We start from the raw sequence: 14,847 nt of genomic DNA on the forward strand, positions 1-14,847 counted from the left end.
AACCACATTATTTATGGCAAACAAGTATATGTGGCAAAATTATGAAGAAAAGCAGGGGAACCATTATCACATAAGGATAGAAGTTACTTCCAGAGGCAGGTTATTATGATCAATGATCCTATGGCTTCTGGGGTACTAGTCATATTCTAGTTCCTAATTGCTGAAGAAAAAGGAAGGAATTCCATGAGAGTTCACATTATAATTATTCACTAATTCACACATTTATGTTTTTACTCCTTATATATGCTATGGATTACAATAAAATAAAGATTTTTAAAAGTTGGCATTATCAAGTCCTTTAATCATCTGATTAATGAGCTATCACATATTGCTATGGTTTGAATGTTTGTCTCCTCCAAATTTCTTGTTGAAATTCAATTGCCATTGTAATAGTATTAAGAGGGGCCTCTTTCAGAGGGGATTAGGGGATTAGGGCTCCACCTTGATGAGTAAATAATGCTCTTATTGCAGGAGTAGATTCCTTGTAAAAGGGTGAGTTTGACCCCGTTATCTTTCTCTCTCTCTCTCTCTTCCTCTCTGCCTCTGTTTGCCTTGTCATGTGATGTCTTCTGCCATGTACTGATGCTACAAGAAGGTCCTTGCAAGATGCCAGTACCTTGATATTGGACTTCCCAACCTCCAGAACTATACACCAATATGTTCTTTTCATTATAAATTACCTAGGCTCAGGTGTTCTGCTATAGCAGCCCAAAATTAACTAAGACATACACAATGAGTTAGGAAGGAATGGGTTGATCCTCTTTAGTGTCTATCGTTCTGAACCACTGTTCGTGTCTATATGTCTCATGCTGTAGGGAATATACATGAGTTTTTCCAGTAGCGGGGTACATTTTGCTGCACTGTTCCTACCCTTAACCCTATTGCCACTGGAATTAACATGAAATATTCACAAAGCAGGTGGCCAGGTTTGCATGCCATGACTTTTATATGCTCATATGTAGTTTGAACTTATGACCTCATTAGTACCTACTGTAAAAAACTGAAATAACTACCTCAAGCTAGTCCTAAAAGGAACAGTAAGTAGATAACAAAACGTAAGAAAAAATAGGAATGTCCTTTACAGTAATTAATTAAAACAACTATTAGTTCTATGATGAAAACTTAGAGAAACTGATTAATAATGTCAAGGCAGGTAATTTTTATATGGTGTTAGGCTGTAATATTGAGATGTATCTTTTATTTGGAGCAAAAGAAACAAAAAGAAAAATGAAAACAGGTTAAGCACCATCTTGTGTGTGATGTACAGTCCATTTTTTATAATTACTCTATATGAGACACATAGCTAAATATAAAGAATGAAATTTTAATTATTTTCTAATATCTAGAGAAGGAAATAAAATTGGGATATTGATAATTATAAGTTATTCTTTAGAGAATAACTATTGATAAACAGAATCTAAATTACATATTTATATATTTTTAAGGTAATAGTTCAAAATTCAAGAAGGAAATACATGCAGAAGGAGATAAAGAATATATTAAATATTCCATATCAACTATTATTTATCCAAATAATACTGTAATTAAATTTGAGATAAGCATTATAATTGCCTCAATCACTCAAGATTTAAAATAAACTCTATCTGGAAAGCATGCTTGTTTATACAGGATATTAGAATCATTTTTACTTTTAGTTTTATTAAATAAAATTATGACTAAGCATCTTGAAGAAATTTTCTTAAAAGGAAAAATTAAAAATTTAAAACAAATGACTGCTTCTTATACTGATCTGATCATTTCTTCTCCGGTTTTCATAGACCATTGACCAAATATTTATCCATTTCTCCCAATTTAAAAATGCTTAGTTTCTTTTAGATTTGCAGATTGTTATGAAAATAGATAATTTTTTTCTGATTTTGAAATTATTTAAACATATGTTTGTTTTAGTGTTAGCCTTAGCTTACCCTTTAGTTCCCCCCTCCTGCTTTGATGTAGAAATGATGAAAGGTAAAATGAATCTTGAGGAGCCCATTTATGTAAGTCTGAAATATTCAGGAGTGGACAATGTTCCTTTTCAAGGCAATGACCCTTCCTGATTTATTAGCTTCTCCTTCTGGATTTATCCATGTGGGAAAACATTGCCAAAGCTCATTTGTCTTTTCCTGCATGTATCCTTATGCCATGACATTGAGGCACTTTGTTCTGAAAAAGTATTTTTAAAAGGTGACAAGCCTTTCCCTGTGGAACATTTAAATAATAATAAAAACCAGTTTTAATTAGGATCTGGAATGACTTCTAAGAAGGAAGTAGGAATGGAGCACAGCTCTCCACAGTTCTTACATGTGATTCATTTTATGTTTCTTGAGTTATCCTTGTCTACACTTGAATGTATCTCTGGTATATTTAAGATGTTTTTCTTTGGGAAAAATCCAGCTCTCTCTCCTCTCTCTCTCTCTCCCTCTCTCTCTCTCTCTCTCTTTCTTCTTGGTAGGGTAAACATTCTCTTATGCAGGGCTGTGAAGATCACATTTCATTACTCCCGAAACTACTCCCCAAGATAATTAAAAACATTTCCACTTTAGTTCTCAAAATCATAGTTGCTCTCAATATTCAATTCAGAATATCAAGAAAACTAGATAGCCTAGATATTTTTCACCATTCTAATATTTGAAGCAATGTCTTCTTACAGGTATAGTTAAACATTTACAATATTTTTGTTGGGCAACATATTAACAATATTAACAAAATAGTAACAAGATAGTATATTTTACCCATTTTATGGAATACAAAGCCAAGAACAAGAAACACAGAGTGGAAAATTTGTTATAAACAATGTTAAATCTCTTGCTTTCCATTATAGTGCACCCATTTGATGAGTATAATAATTTAAGACTTCGCTTCAGAAAAATTAAAGATAGACAAAAGAACTTGGAAATAAGAAAATTCAGGAAATTCAGAAAAAAAAAACATAATAAAATTTTGGCCTTATCTATACAACAGTTTTATGAAGAACATTACTCAGAAATTTGCTTTTTCTTTATAAATGAATTTTTTTTCACACACATAAAAAAAAGGTTTCTTACTTCTTACTCTCACCACTTGCATACATCTGATATCCCAAGCACAGACAATTGTCCTCTCATACACCTACCTGATGAAGAGTTACTCATTCTTTAGGAGGGAATGCAAATGATGCCTCATCTATGAAGTCTTCCCAGACACCCCAGTTTGTTCTCCCATTACACTTTGTACTTCCATCTGCTCATATTGTACTAATATATTTCAGTCTTTTCTATCAAAACGTGAGATTCTCCCAGGGAAGGGAACATATCAGGGAAGGGAACATATCATTAATTTTTCTATCTATGGTGACAGCATTATGGTAGTCATTCAATTAGTATTTGCTAAGTGAATCAATACATAAATTATTGCTTTGTGTTAATTTCCCTGAGGTATTCTTGAGTCTCTCACATATAATTTTTGTTTTATTTTTCCAAAAGTGTTCTCAGTGTTAATAGATCCACCTACCTAGGTTTCAGAACAATAAACCATCTATTTTCCATCCCCCTTCTCCCCTGCATATAACCATAATCTCAGCCTCCAAGGAGGATTATTATAAGGTATTCACGTAGTAATTACATGTTAGCAAACTATGGAATTTCAAATAGAGATATATTTAGGTTTACCACTCCCTTTATTATGTTGTCAAATTATTTCCAGTATGCTTCAAAGCCTAATACAATGCATTAATTAATATTCTGATGGTTTAAAAGGATTAATATAACCCCCAAAAGTTTAATGTACTACAAGGGAATAACAAAGGTCCAAAGTAAAAACATATAGAATCATTATTAACAATAATACTAATAAGATATTTTATTTAGTTGGGGTTTCACAACTTAGAGATATGAAGAATTTAGAAAGGTTACCAAAAAAAAAGAATTATGATACCAAAAGATAAGAAATTAAAAACTAAAGAAGAGAACTGTAAAACAAATAATAGAGAGAAGCATGCCTAGGTATTTTTCTTTTACCACTGAGTATAGAACTAAAGAATATGATACCAACAAGAATTATTTTAGCTATACAGAAGTTACCAGTAAGATTATGAGAGCAGAGGTGTTAACTCCTTCCTTGTTAATTTATGCACCTTTCAAAATATCAATAAACATTTGTTACTTTTTATAATTATATGAAAATAAAATAAATAACTAGAGAAATTGTTCAGTGCTCGTGGTTCTTAAGCATTGAAACATTTTACTAAAAAATTTTCTGAAATATCCATCCCTGGAGATTATTAGAAATAGGATAGAGACAGATTAGTTTGGAACAGGTCAAGTAAAACTTATTTAAATAGTGACCTCTACATCTGCCTTCCATTTCATAATGTCTATGATTGACTCTAAGTGTTGTTTAAAACAGTAAAATTGCTATTAAAAAAATGTAATCTACCATGCAACAGAAATAGATTTTTGTTTTGGGAACTAGTAAGATCCATAAATGCATACCTTACTGCATTATCAAATAAATCTTTTTTTTCTTGTTTTTTGAGATTTTCCTAAATTTCAGATTGTCTTTTGCTTTTCTCCCTTTCAATAGATATTTCCTTTGAGAAAATTCAGGACAAATCATACATAATGATAATAGATTATTTAATGCAAATCCCTATAAGGTACAACTATTGCCATAAAATGGATAAATGGTCTCAGCCACAAGTTAACTTAAATTTACAAAATGCTGTACATGAAAAATATCATGAGCCAAAGAAGTCAAAGATTTCCCAATACTCCCAAACTACTATGCAATGGAAATACAAAAAGAAAAAATTAAGCTCTGATACACATAAAAGTTGAATATTTTGAAATTGTTGGAACTTGGTTGCTCTGACTTAAACAAAAGTCATGTAATTTTTCATGTAATTCAACATAAGGCATGGCCCTTTCAAAAATAATTATTATACAATATTATATTTAACAAAATAAATAGCATTAAAATAAATACTATTCAGATGTGAAATAGGAAATTTTTGTTTAACTCTTTTTAGCTTTTTTCATTTAGAAATTTTGTTTTATCTTTTCTCTTAGCATTTTAACCAAAAACTGCTTTCTGATAAATCCTTTAAAAAATAAGTAATAAAGAGAAAATACACGATTTAATAATTTCATATGTATTAAAAATTAAATAAATTAAATAAACCAGGCAAAATTTAGTTATTATAAATAGATAACATGCACTTCCTATGGCATATTTTAGTTTTTAAATCCCAAATGAATCTCGGTTAAGTTTCACTTTTCTGGCTATTTTCAGGTCTCTGATACTACTACTGCCAATGATACATACATGCATGAGAATTTGTGTAAGGATTTTATCTAAATTTTTTTCTGCATTTCTTTATTTCACATGTATATAATCTTAAAATTTTAAAATTTACAAAAGACATTCTAAATGAAAATTCTTAAAAAACAATGTAAAAATATATTAATTCATTAAAATCTAATGTATTTTAAATATGCAATACAATACCCCCTACATGGCAAGCAATATTCATAAGTAATGTTATTTTATCTTCAATTCATAAGGAAATAAATACTATGCTTGACTTTGAAATAAATTAAAATTCTTCAGCTAGAGTAAGAGGCTAGAAGACTCAGCTCTTGTAAATTCACATATTGAGAGCATCTTGCTTTATTTATAGAGAGAATACTTCTGCCTCATCTATCAAAATGGAGTCTGATTTCGATTATACATGATCAGGCTCCTGTATCAAATGTTATTTCTGACAAAAAGAGGAAGTATCCCAGAATATCTTGGCAAAATTCATACACCATATCAGCTCCTGCCAGTACTTCTCAAACTGAAAGCATAAAGCTGTTTGTTGACATTTAAATCTCCAAAAACTCAGGACAGGATAGGACAGTCACATATTTGAACATGGAAAACTACTACCTGAGGGCAACTCTTCAACTTGTATTCATATAAAAAGGCAATGTCACACTAAAGGCATTTATTCTAACATAAACTTTTTCTAAGATTTGTGTTTTTCTTTAGTATTTCTATGTGTTATTTTTGAAGTGTACTGTTTAGTGCAGGAATATTGTTACTAATAATCCTCTCTTGATTAAAAAAACAAAAGAAAGAAGTCCCTCACTGGGTTGGTTTTATAATGGAAAAATGATGTCACTGGCATCTCTTTTAGCATCTCTAATCTCAATATGTAACGGAAATCAAATTACTGAAAACAAAAGCCATGAAAGGGATGATAAATTAATTTTCTCTGCACTTAAATAAGCAGCAAGAGAAAAATTTGTCCTGTGATTAAAAATGACATCATGCTATTTTGTACAAAATAATATCCCCCAAGGTAATTATATTTTTAAAAAATTTTATTTAGTCCTTTACTATTTAAACTACAATAGATTATTTCAAAAGATTTTTCATATTTTAAATGAAGTTAAATATTACATATTACATCATCTGGTGCCCAAAGTTGGAGAAATTAATGGGTTATTTGACTTTCTGCTATATTATTTCAAGCTTAAAGAAAATCACCTAATCTGTAATTAATTCCTTCGGTTAAAGAAAAAACTAGTAGAAAAGAGTGTTAAAAGCCTTATACAAAACAAAATGAGCAGAGTTTGAGCAAAGAATGATTTATAAATTGGGCAGCTCTCAGAACTGGGAGTTTACTGAGCTCCACTAAGCACTGTGGGCAGGTGGTATTTATAAACAGAGAATGGAAATGACATTCAGAAACAGCCAATGACATTCAGAAACACCACTGTGTGGTGTTTACCTTATTTGTGCATGGCGTGATGAGATATTTGCCTTATATGGACATTGTCTGATTAGGGGTTACCGTTACAATAATATACTCTTAAGCTAGGTTGCAGTTGGCTATGTAGGAACTAAAAGTATGGGGACAGCCTCAGACCAAATTTAGTTTAACAAGTGGCAAGCAAGTATTTAGCAAATATATACCTTCATCGGTTTACACTCAGTCTTCCACTTCTGTTGATTGAAGAAATTACACATACCATTCCTGTTACACGAATTTGAAGAAAGTTAACAATTCCACAATGCTCTCACTATAGTCTCTAATCATTTGCAACGTATGAAGTTTGTGATTAAGACTCTGTGTGTGTGTGTGTCTGTGAGTGTGTGTGTGAGAGAGAGAGAGAGAGAGAGAGATCATGGTGGGAACAAAGCAAGCAGGGAGGGGAGAGAGAAGTGAGTTGGAAAGGAGAAAGAAACAGATCTCTTTTCTCAAAGGAAGAAACTATTTAAAATCTGTACACTGAAAGTACTATCATCTCCTCATTCTATATGTGTTCAAAATCAAACTCTTGAATATAATTAAGGATGGACAATAGTGATATCCTAGAGTCATCCCATATGCTTGAAGACAAGGAAGAGGATCATGTGCATAGAAACTTCTCATGTTTTATCAGGGGAGCCACTCCCTGTGCTCTGCAGTGTTTCCACAGATGGAGCATATATCACCTGCCTCCCCACAACACACACACACACACACACACACACACGCATGCATGCAAACAAAGTACACAAACTGGCAAACAGTTATTCTAAGATCAATCGATAATTTTCTTCTTGGATTATTCCAGTGTTAGAGTCTGTGAAACTTTCTGCTCTGGCTAAATATTTGGGAACACCTAATTTTACCCAGAGGCAGTTGAACTTAGAAAGGAGTTCCAGAAAGGCTAAAAATTTACCACTATCTCAAACTAATAAGCTATCTTCAGAAGCAATTTAACGCTAGCCACAGACCTATATACCTCAGATATATAGTAAAGAGAAAATGCAGATGCTAACTGGACCCACATGCCTTGTGAGGCAATTAAGTTGTAAGCTGATTGTTTATTGTTATTGCTGCAAGGTTTGAAGTTGTCTCAACCTTCCTTCATCCCTTCAACAATCCCAAGCCCCTTTTTGAACTGTTCCTTCCAACACATCCCATGTTGGAAGGTAAATGTGTGATTTCTATCCCATGGTGGAAGGTAAATGTGTGATTTCCATTTTCAAATGTGCCTTCAATGCTGCATTAATCATATTGTATTTATTTCCTTAATCTATTCACTATCTCTCCCATTCATTCAAGACAGATAATTACTGTGGCCTTTATGGAGCTTATATTCTAGCATAGGAAGACAAATTAAAAATAACTAAATTATATAATATTCCAGAAAGATTTAAGTACTATAAAAACATTAAGTAAGGACGTGGAAATGAAATATATGTTTGTTTGGAGGAAACTATTTCCAAATTTAATAGTTAGATCAGGCACCTAGTTATGTCAACATCTGTGGGAAGTGCTTTTAGGCAGTGGGTCAGTGTAAAGGCCCTAAGGAAGAAACACATTATACATGTTCCAAAACATTAAGTGTCCAGTCAGCAAGGGGGACAGTAATCAGGGGTGATGTCTTACAGGGAGCAGGGGCTGAAACCATGGAGGTCCCTGTAAGCCCATTGCAAAGATTTGGTTCATGCTCTGAGTATGAAGGGAAGGCATTGGAGGCTTTGAACACAGGAATGATTTGATCTGACATATGCTTAAATGCTCTATTTGGTTGGTTTTATCAATAAGCAATAGAGGGACCAATTGTGAAAGCAAGGACACCAAGTAGGAGGCTATTGGAATAATCCAGGAGAAGAATGATGTAGCTTGAACCAGTGAGGTCGTGGTATATGTGGGTAAAAAAATGGTTGGATTTTAAGTGTATTTTGGCTCAGAATTTCATGAAGAACTGAAAATCTGTGTGAAGAGGAGTCAAAAATGCCTCCAATGTCCTTGGCCTGAGTGCTGGCTGTCTTCAAACCCAAACAACCCCAATCCACTCTCATTCTTTGTTGATGACCTTACCTTCTATTTCACTGAAAATTTAGAGCAGAACTAGCTTAAATTCTCACCAAATGTATGTCACTGCCTTTATCTGTGCTCATATTTCTCTGCCTTTCCTCCTGTTACTGTGGATGAACTATCTGTGCTCCTAAGGTCAAACTTTGCATTGGCACAGGACGTCCCATTGCTTCTTGCCTACCTAAAAACACTGCTCCAGGTAATCTCTTCTTTCTCTCTCATCATTTTTTCCCATTTTTACATGATCTATCTCTTTCACATTCTTTTACCATTTTGATTCCCTCTCTCCCACCAGAGCCTCATTGCTTCCCTCTAGAAACCTATTTATTTACTCTCTTCAGCACTCTTCTAAAATGTTGTGCACATTCATTGTTGGATTCTTCCTTTCTCTCACCATTTCATGAACCCACTTCAACTATGTTTCCTCTCTAACACTCCATTGAAATTACTTCTATCGAGGTCCCCAGTTTCTTTCATTTCACTAAGTCCAAGGTCAACTTTCAGTCCATATTCTCTGATGTTAAGTAAGCATTTCATAATTGGTAACTTCCTCCTTATTGGACCACTGCCTTCAACTGAATTATAACACCATACTCTCCTGATTTTCAAGCTGCTTGATGTCACGATGAATCCTTTCATTATCTTTTGGCACAATGACCCAAAGTTAAAACTATAGTTTTGATTTTGTTTTTGTTGTTGTTGTTTGTTGTTGTTGTTGTTTTTTGAGACAGTCTCGCTCTGTAACCCAGGCTGGAGTGCAGTAGCGTGATCTGGGCTCACTGCAAGCTCTGTCTCCCGGGTTCATGCCATTCTCCTGCCTCAGTTTCCTGAGCAGCTGGGACTACAGGTGCCTGCCACCACACCCGGCTAATTTTTGTATTTTGTTTAGTAGAGACAGGGTTTCACTGTGCCAGCCAGGATGGTCTCGATCTCCTGACCTCGTGATCCACCCATCTCGGCCTCCCAAAGTGCTGGGATTACAGTCGTGAACCACTGCGCCTGGCTTATAGCTTTGATTTTTATTGGGACTTTTATTTTGCCTCCTGGTAAGAGTAGGGAACAAAAACTTCTAAACCCATGGAGCTTAAAGTTGTACAGATGGATACATAAATTCCTCCCCAGTGAGTCACTGAGGGTGATGTGAGCAAAACGACTCCTATTTTCATGTTTTAGTTGCATCCAGGACAGCTCCTCTCCTTCCTAACGTGTTGACTCCAACTGTGCTACCCAGCAATTCCTCCAAGATGTTGATTTATAATTTATTTGGCTTCTGGGTGGTACAGGAGATCATCGGACCATTGCAAATCATGATCCTCCACTTTTTTAGTCTACTTGTTCCACTTTTGCTTTTTGGTATCTTAATATTAAGGCATCTTTGAGATTCTTCTCAGTCCTTAGATCTCTTTATCTACACCCTAGTCATTATAACCAGTCTCATGGCTTTGCATACTATATTCTCTTCCGAATTCACATCTCAAGCTTAGACCTTTGCACTTAAATGTATATATCCAGGCTTGGATATATCTAAAGGCATCTGAAATTTAATATGTAAAATACTGAGTATAGCTGTTCCCTACCACCACCAACAAAACCACAACAGAAACAACCTGCTTTAAAAAAACACTCTCAGTTGACAACCACCACATCCTTCCAAGTTCCTCACGACAAAAATCTGAGCCCTTCACTCCTCTTTCTCTCACATACTATATTTAATGTATTAGCAAATCCATGTAGATCTATCCCAAAAAATATATCTATAATCTGTCCAGTTCCTTTCAAGCTCACTACTACTCCTCCTTAGATCCAAGTCACTGTCCTCTGCCACATGGATTAGATAACTCTCCAACTAATCTTTCAACTTCCACCTTCTTCCTCTTCAGTCTATTCTCAACATAGCAGCCAGAATGGATTTGCTTTTATTTATTTATTTTTTTGAGACGGAGTCTCACTCTGTCGCCCAGGCTGGAGTGCAGTGACACGATCTTGGCTCACTTCAAGCTCTGCCTCCTGGGTTCATGCCATTCTCCTGCCTCAGCCTCCCGAGTAGCTGGGACTACAGGCACCCGCCACCACACCCAGCTAATTTTTTGTATTATTAGTAGAGATAGGGTTTCTCCATGTTAGCCAGGATGGTCTCGGTCTCCTGACCTCATGATCCTCCCATCTCAGCTTCCCAGAGTGCTGGGATTACAGGCGTGAGCCACCACGCTCGGCCGAGAACGGATTTGTAACTCAGCTCATTTTTCTCTGTTCAGAGTAAAATTCAAAGTCTTTACATTCAGTGCACAAGTCAAATTAGCCCCTTTTACTCTTCCATTAATGATGCCTGGTATGCTTCCTATCTCAGAGCCTACCTTTCTGACATTTTCTAAGCCTGATCACTCCTCTCTCAGTTATCCTCATCACTAGCTCCCTCAGATCCTCAGATGTTTACTGAAATGTTGTCTTCTCAGTGAGGCTTTCCCTGACCACCATACTTAAAATTACCTGCTTTCTCCCCACAAATTCCCAATCCTACTCTATTGGTTTATCTTTCTCTATAGCACTTATTGCCAACATTCTACATATTTTACTATATTTTTACACTCTACATATTTTTATTTTTAAACTAGGATGTAAGTTTCCTGCCCTCAGGAAACTTGCCTATTTTGTTCCTTTCTGCATCTTTTATTCCTAGAAGAGAGACTGTGTAGTAACTGTTCAATATATGTTTCTTTAATGGATAAACATTGTTTTTTCAGTTGATAAATAAAAAAATACTCTCCCTGAGAAATTAAATGAGGGTTTAGCTTTCTTAAACCATCAACCACTATTTTCCCTGATATCTTCCTCCAACTGAGTAATATTAAGCATATCATTAACTAAATAATTATTACTAACATTATTGTGACTATCTTAAGACCATACACTACAGAGACAAGCAGTGCACTATGACTGTGTTTCCCTTTTTGTTCAATACTTGAATTTTTGCTGGAGTAAATTACTTATTGCTTTTTCAATTTTCTTACTTATAAAAATATACTTCTACCAATTTGCTAACTTCTCCAATGTATCTGTCAAGCACCTATCCACATCATCATCTGAATGCTCACATAAATCAACGATCTACCATTGCTTTTTTTCTTTTTCATTTCCCTACGATCTGCTCCCCAAAGTCTTATCTTCCTGCTCCAATGTGAACAGAGTATTTCCTGACCCTGTTGTTCAGTTGTCATTCTAGAATTGCCTACAGTCTTCATCTTAGTTTTAGTTTACCACTTTGTGGTTTGGAATCTCTTGTTATCCTGATAACCTATCTTCTTCCATCTTTGTGAACTTTATCATTTTGCTGGAGTCAATCCTTCAATAATTTCCTATGCTAACATTCAATGGGAGGTTTAATCCTTGCATGCAATTGTTCTATTCTTATACTTGATCGAGAGTTTGGCTGGGTAAAGAATTATAAGATGAAAATACTTTTCTCTCCAAATTATGACATCATAACTCACTCTCTTCTGTCTTCTCAATGATGCCATTAATGACATTATAATTCCCTATTCTTTGTATGCTTACCTGACTGTTTACTTTGGAAATGTTCAGTAGATACTTTAGTCTGTATTCTAAAATTTCACAATTATGTGCTTTGGTGTCACTTATTATTTATTTATTTACATAATGAGGCTTTCCACGGACCCTTTAATCTGAAAAGTCGAGCCCTTCATTTCTGAAAGTATTTTTCTATTTCCTGTTTGAATAATTTTTTCTCATCTGTTTTCTTTGATCTTCCTTACTAAAATTTTTATCACACCATTAGATTTCTTGGTGTTTTGTGTTGTTTTATGAGATGGTCAGTCAAGAGAAGACAGAGAAGAGGTTCAGGAAAACAAAGTTTATTATACCTAGAGGTCTCAAATACAAGAGGCGCAACATGAGAAATACACCAGTGCAGCCAGATGGAAGAAGACAGGAACAAGGGGGAGGTTTAGGCCCGAGTCTTTATTATGGTTTCATGGGGAAATGCAAGGCAGGGTGAGCAATTTAGGATTGTATAGTGAGATAATGCAGGGAACCCTACTTAAGGGAATGCAGCTCCCCTCCCCGCCACAAAGCATGGAAATAAAAGAAAATCATGAGTTCTTTCAAGGAAAATTCTAGGCACCTAGCTAGCCCTGAGAAGCAAATAAGCAACTTGATAAACTAGAAGATAATAGTAGCCTAAAACAGTAGCCAAGGAAGCTAGAATTGTTAGCGTAGATAGTCAGACATAAGCAGGACAGGGGAGAGGCTCTGACTCCCCCCATCTTGCCCCCACCAATAGGAATAGGAATGTCAGGCAACCATCAGGTAATGATCAGGCAGTTGTTAAATTGTCTCTCTAAAATTGTCTCTCTAAAATAGTAATTGGTTGCAGCCAGCACCAGGGAAAGGCAGTCTCCCAGTATATTAAAAAAAAAAAAAAAAAAAAAACCTGAAACTGGTGATTTTTGAGTGGAGTTGGGTGATTGGGCTCAAGCATGCACACTAAGATGTAAAATGGCAGAGTTTATCTGGTATATGGCCTTTCTCCAGGAATACTTGACTGGTAAAGGAAAAACAACTCAAGTGAGCATGCGTAAAAGTCCAGTAAACACACTGTGCATACAGCCCCTCCCAAGTGCTGGTAGGCCACTGTTCATGCGACAGCCCACCTCAAGGGAAGAATCAGGGAAGAAGTAATGCAAGACCCCAGAAGCACACCAATGCATAAAGCCAAAGGTCAAACAGCGCACTTGAATCTCTTAAGTCGCCTGCTTGACCCACTTCCAAGTATACTTCCCTTCCTTTCGTTCCACTAAAACTTTTTAATAAATGTTTACTCCTGCTCTAAAACTTGCCTCAGTCTCTCATTCTGCCTTATGCCCCTTGGTTGAATTCTTTCTTCTGAGGAGGCAAGAAATCAGGATGCTGCATACCTGTAAGGATTCGCCACTGCTAACAAAATCAGCAGATGTTTGCTTTCCCTATATAGAGTAAAGATAACATCTTCAAGTATGTCTCTGAGTTGTTTTCAGAAACCCCAACCTCCGTTAAACAGATCTAATGGCACATGGTCCTAGTTAAGGGGGAATGGGGGACTGAACTCTGATCAACATTCTTTATTTTAAATTTCCTCCTGAGGTGCCTAGAGAAAGTCACACCCATGAGCCAGGCTAACATCCATTTCTGTTGACCCTAAATTTTTAAACAAAGCTTTTCTTCCTTAACAAATTGAAAATCAGAAAATATTTGAATCTACCTACGACCTGTAAGCCCCAGCTTCAAGATATTCCACTCTTTTAGGCCAAAACCAATGTGTAACTTCCATGTTTTGATTTACAATTGTGCTTGTAACTTCTGCTTTCTGAAACTTACCCTTGCCTTTAAAAACCCTTACCTTAAGCCATCAGAGAAGCCAGGACTTAACCATTAGCTGCTAGATCCTCCTTGTTAGGCACCCTACAAAGAAGCATTTTCCTTTATCTGGCTGCAAACCTCAGTGTGACTATCTGGTCTTACTGCGCTGGGCGAATGAATCCCAGTTCAGTTCCATACCTATAGTATGAATCATTTCTGTGATCTCTAAACTATAGAGGTGGTCCTAGTTGCCTGGTATCTGTTCCTGGGATTATTAAAGGGGAGGAATATTGACTTCTGAGGATCTCAGGCCAAACAGAGGAGGTGTGGCTCTGGATTGGTTAGTCTGCATAACAAAGACATGTTCCTGGTTGAGCCCTTTGCTGTCTCTAATTGGCTAGCCCCAGGAAAGGCAGTATCTCCCAGGCAGAAAGGTTGGGGTTTTCTTTGGAGGGGGGCAAGGTTTTTTTAAGATGTCAAAATATAATATAGAAAAAAAATATATATATATATAATCTATCTATCTATGTACCTACCTACCTATCTATCTATCTATACATGGTCTGATCTTTTAGTGTTCTTACATTCTCTCATCTGTTTTCTGCCTCTTTTTCTTTTCCATTTCTCTTTCTGGGGGAATATCTGACATTATTTTCCAA

General features: G+C 35.4%; 1 long non-coding RNA gene across 3 annotated transcripts in view; it reads right to left on the bottom strand.

Moving 5' to 3' along the window:
* Positions 1-14,847, bottom strand: part of LOC126955343 (uncharacterized) — a 243,145-nt gene that overhangs the window by 85,275 nt on the left and 143,023 nt on the right. The window lies entirely within an intron of this gene.

Source organism: Macaca thibetana, chromosome 5, assembly GCF_024542745.1.
Source record: "Macaca thibetana thibetana isolate TM-01 chromosome 5, ASM2454274v1, whole genome shotgun sequence".
NCBI classification, from domain to species: Eukaryota; Metazoa; Chordata; class Mammalia; order Primates; family Cercopithecidae; genus Macaca; species Macaca thibetana.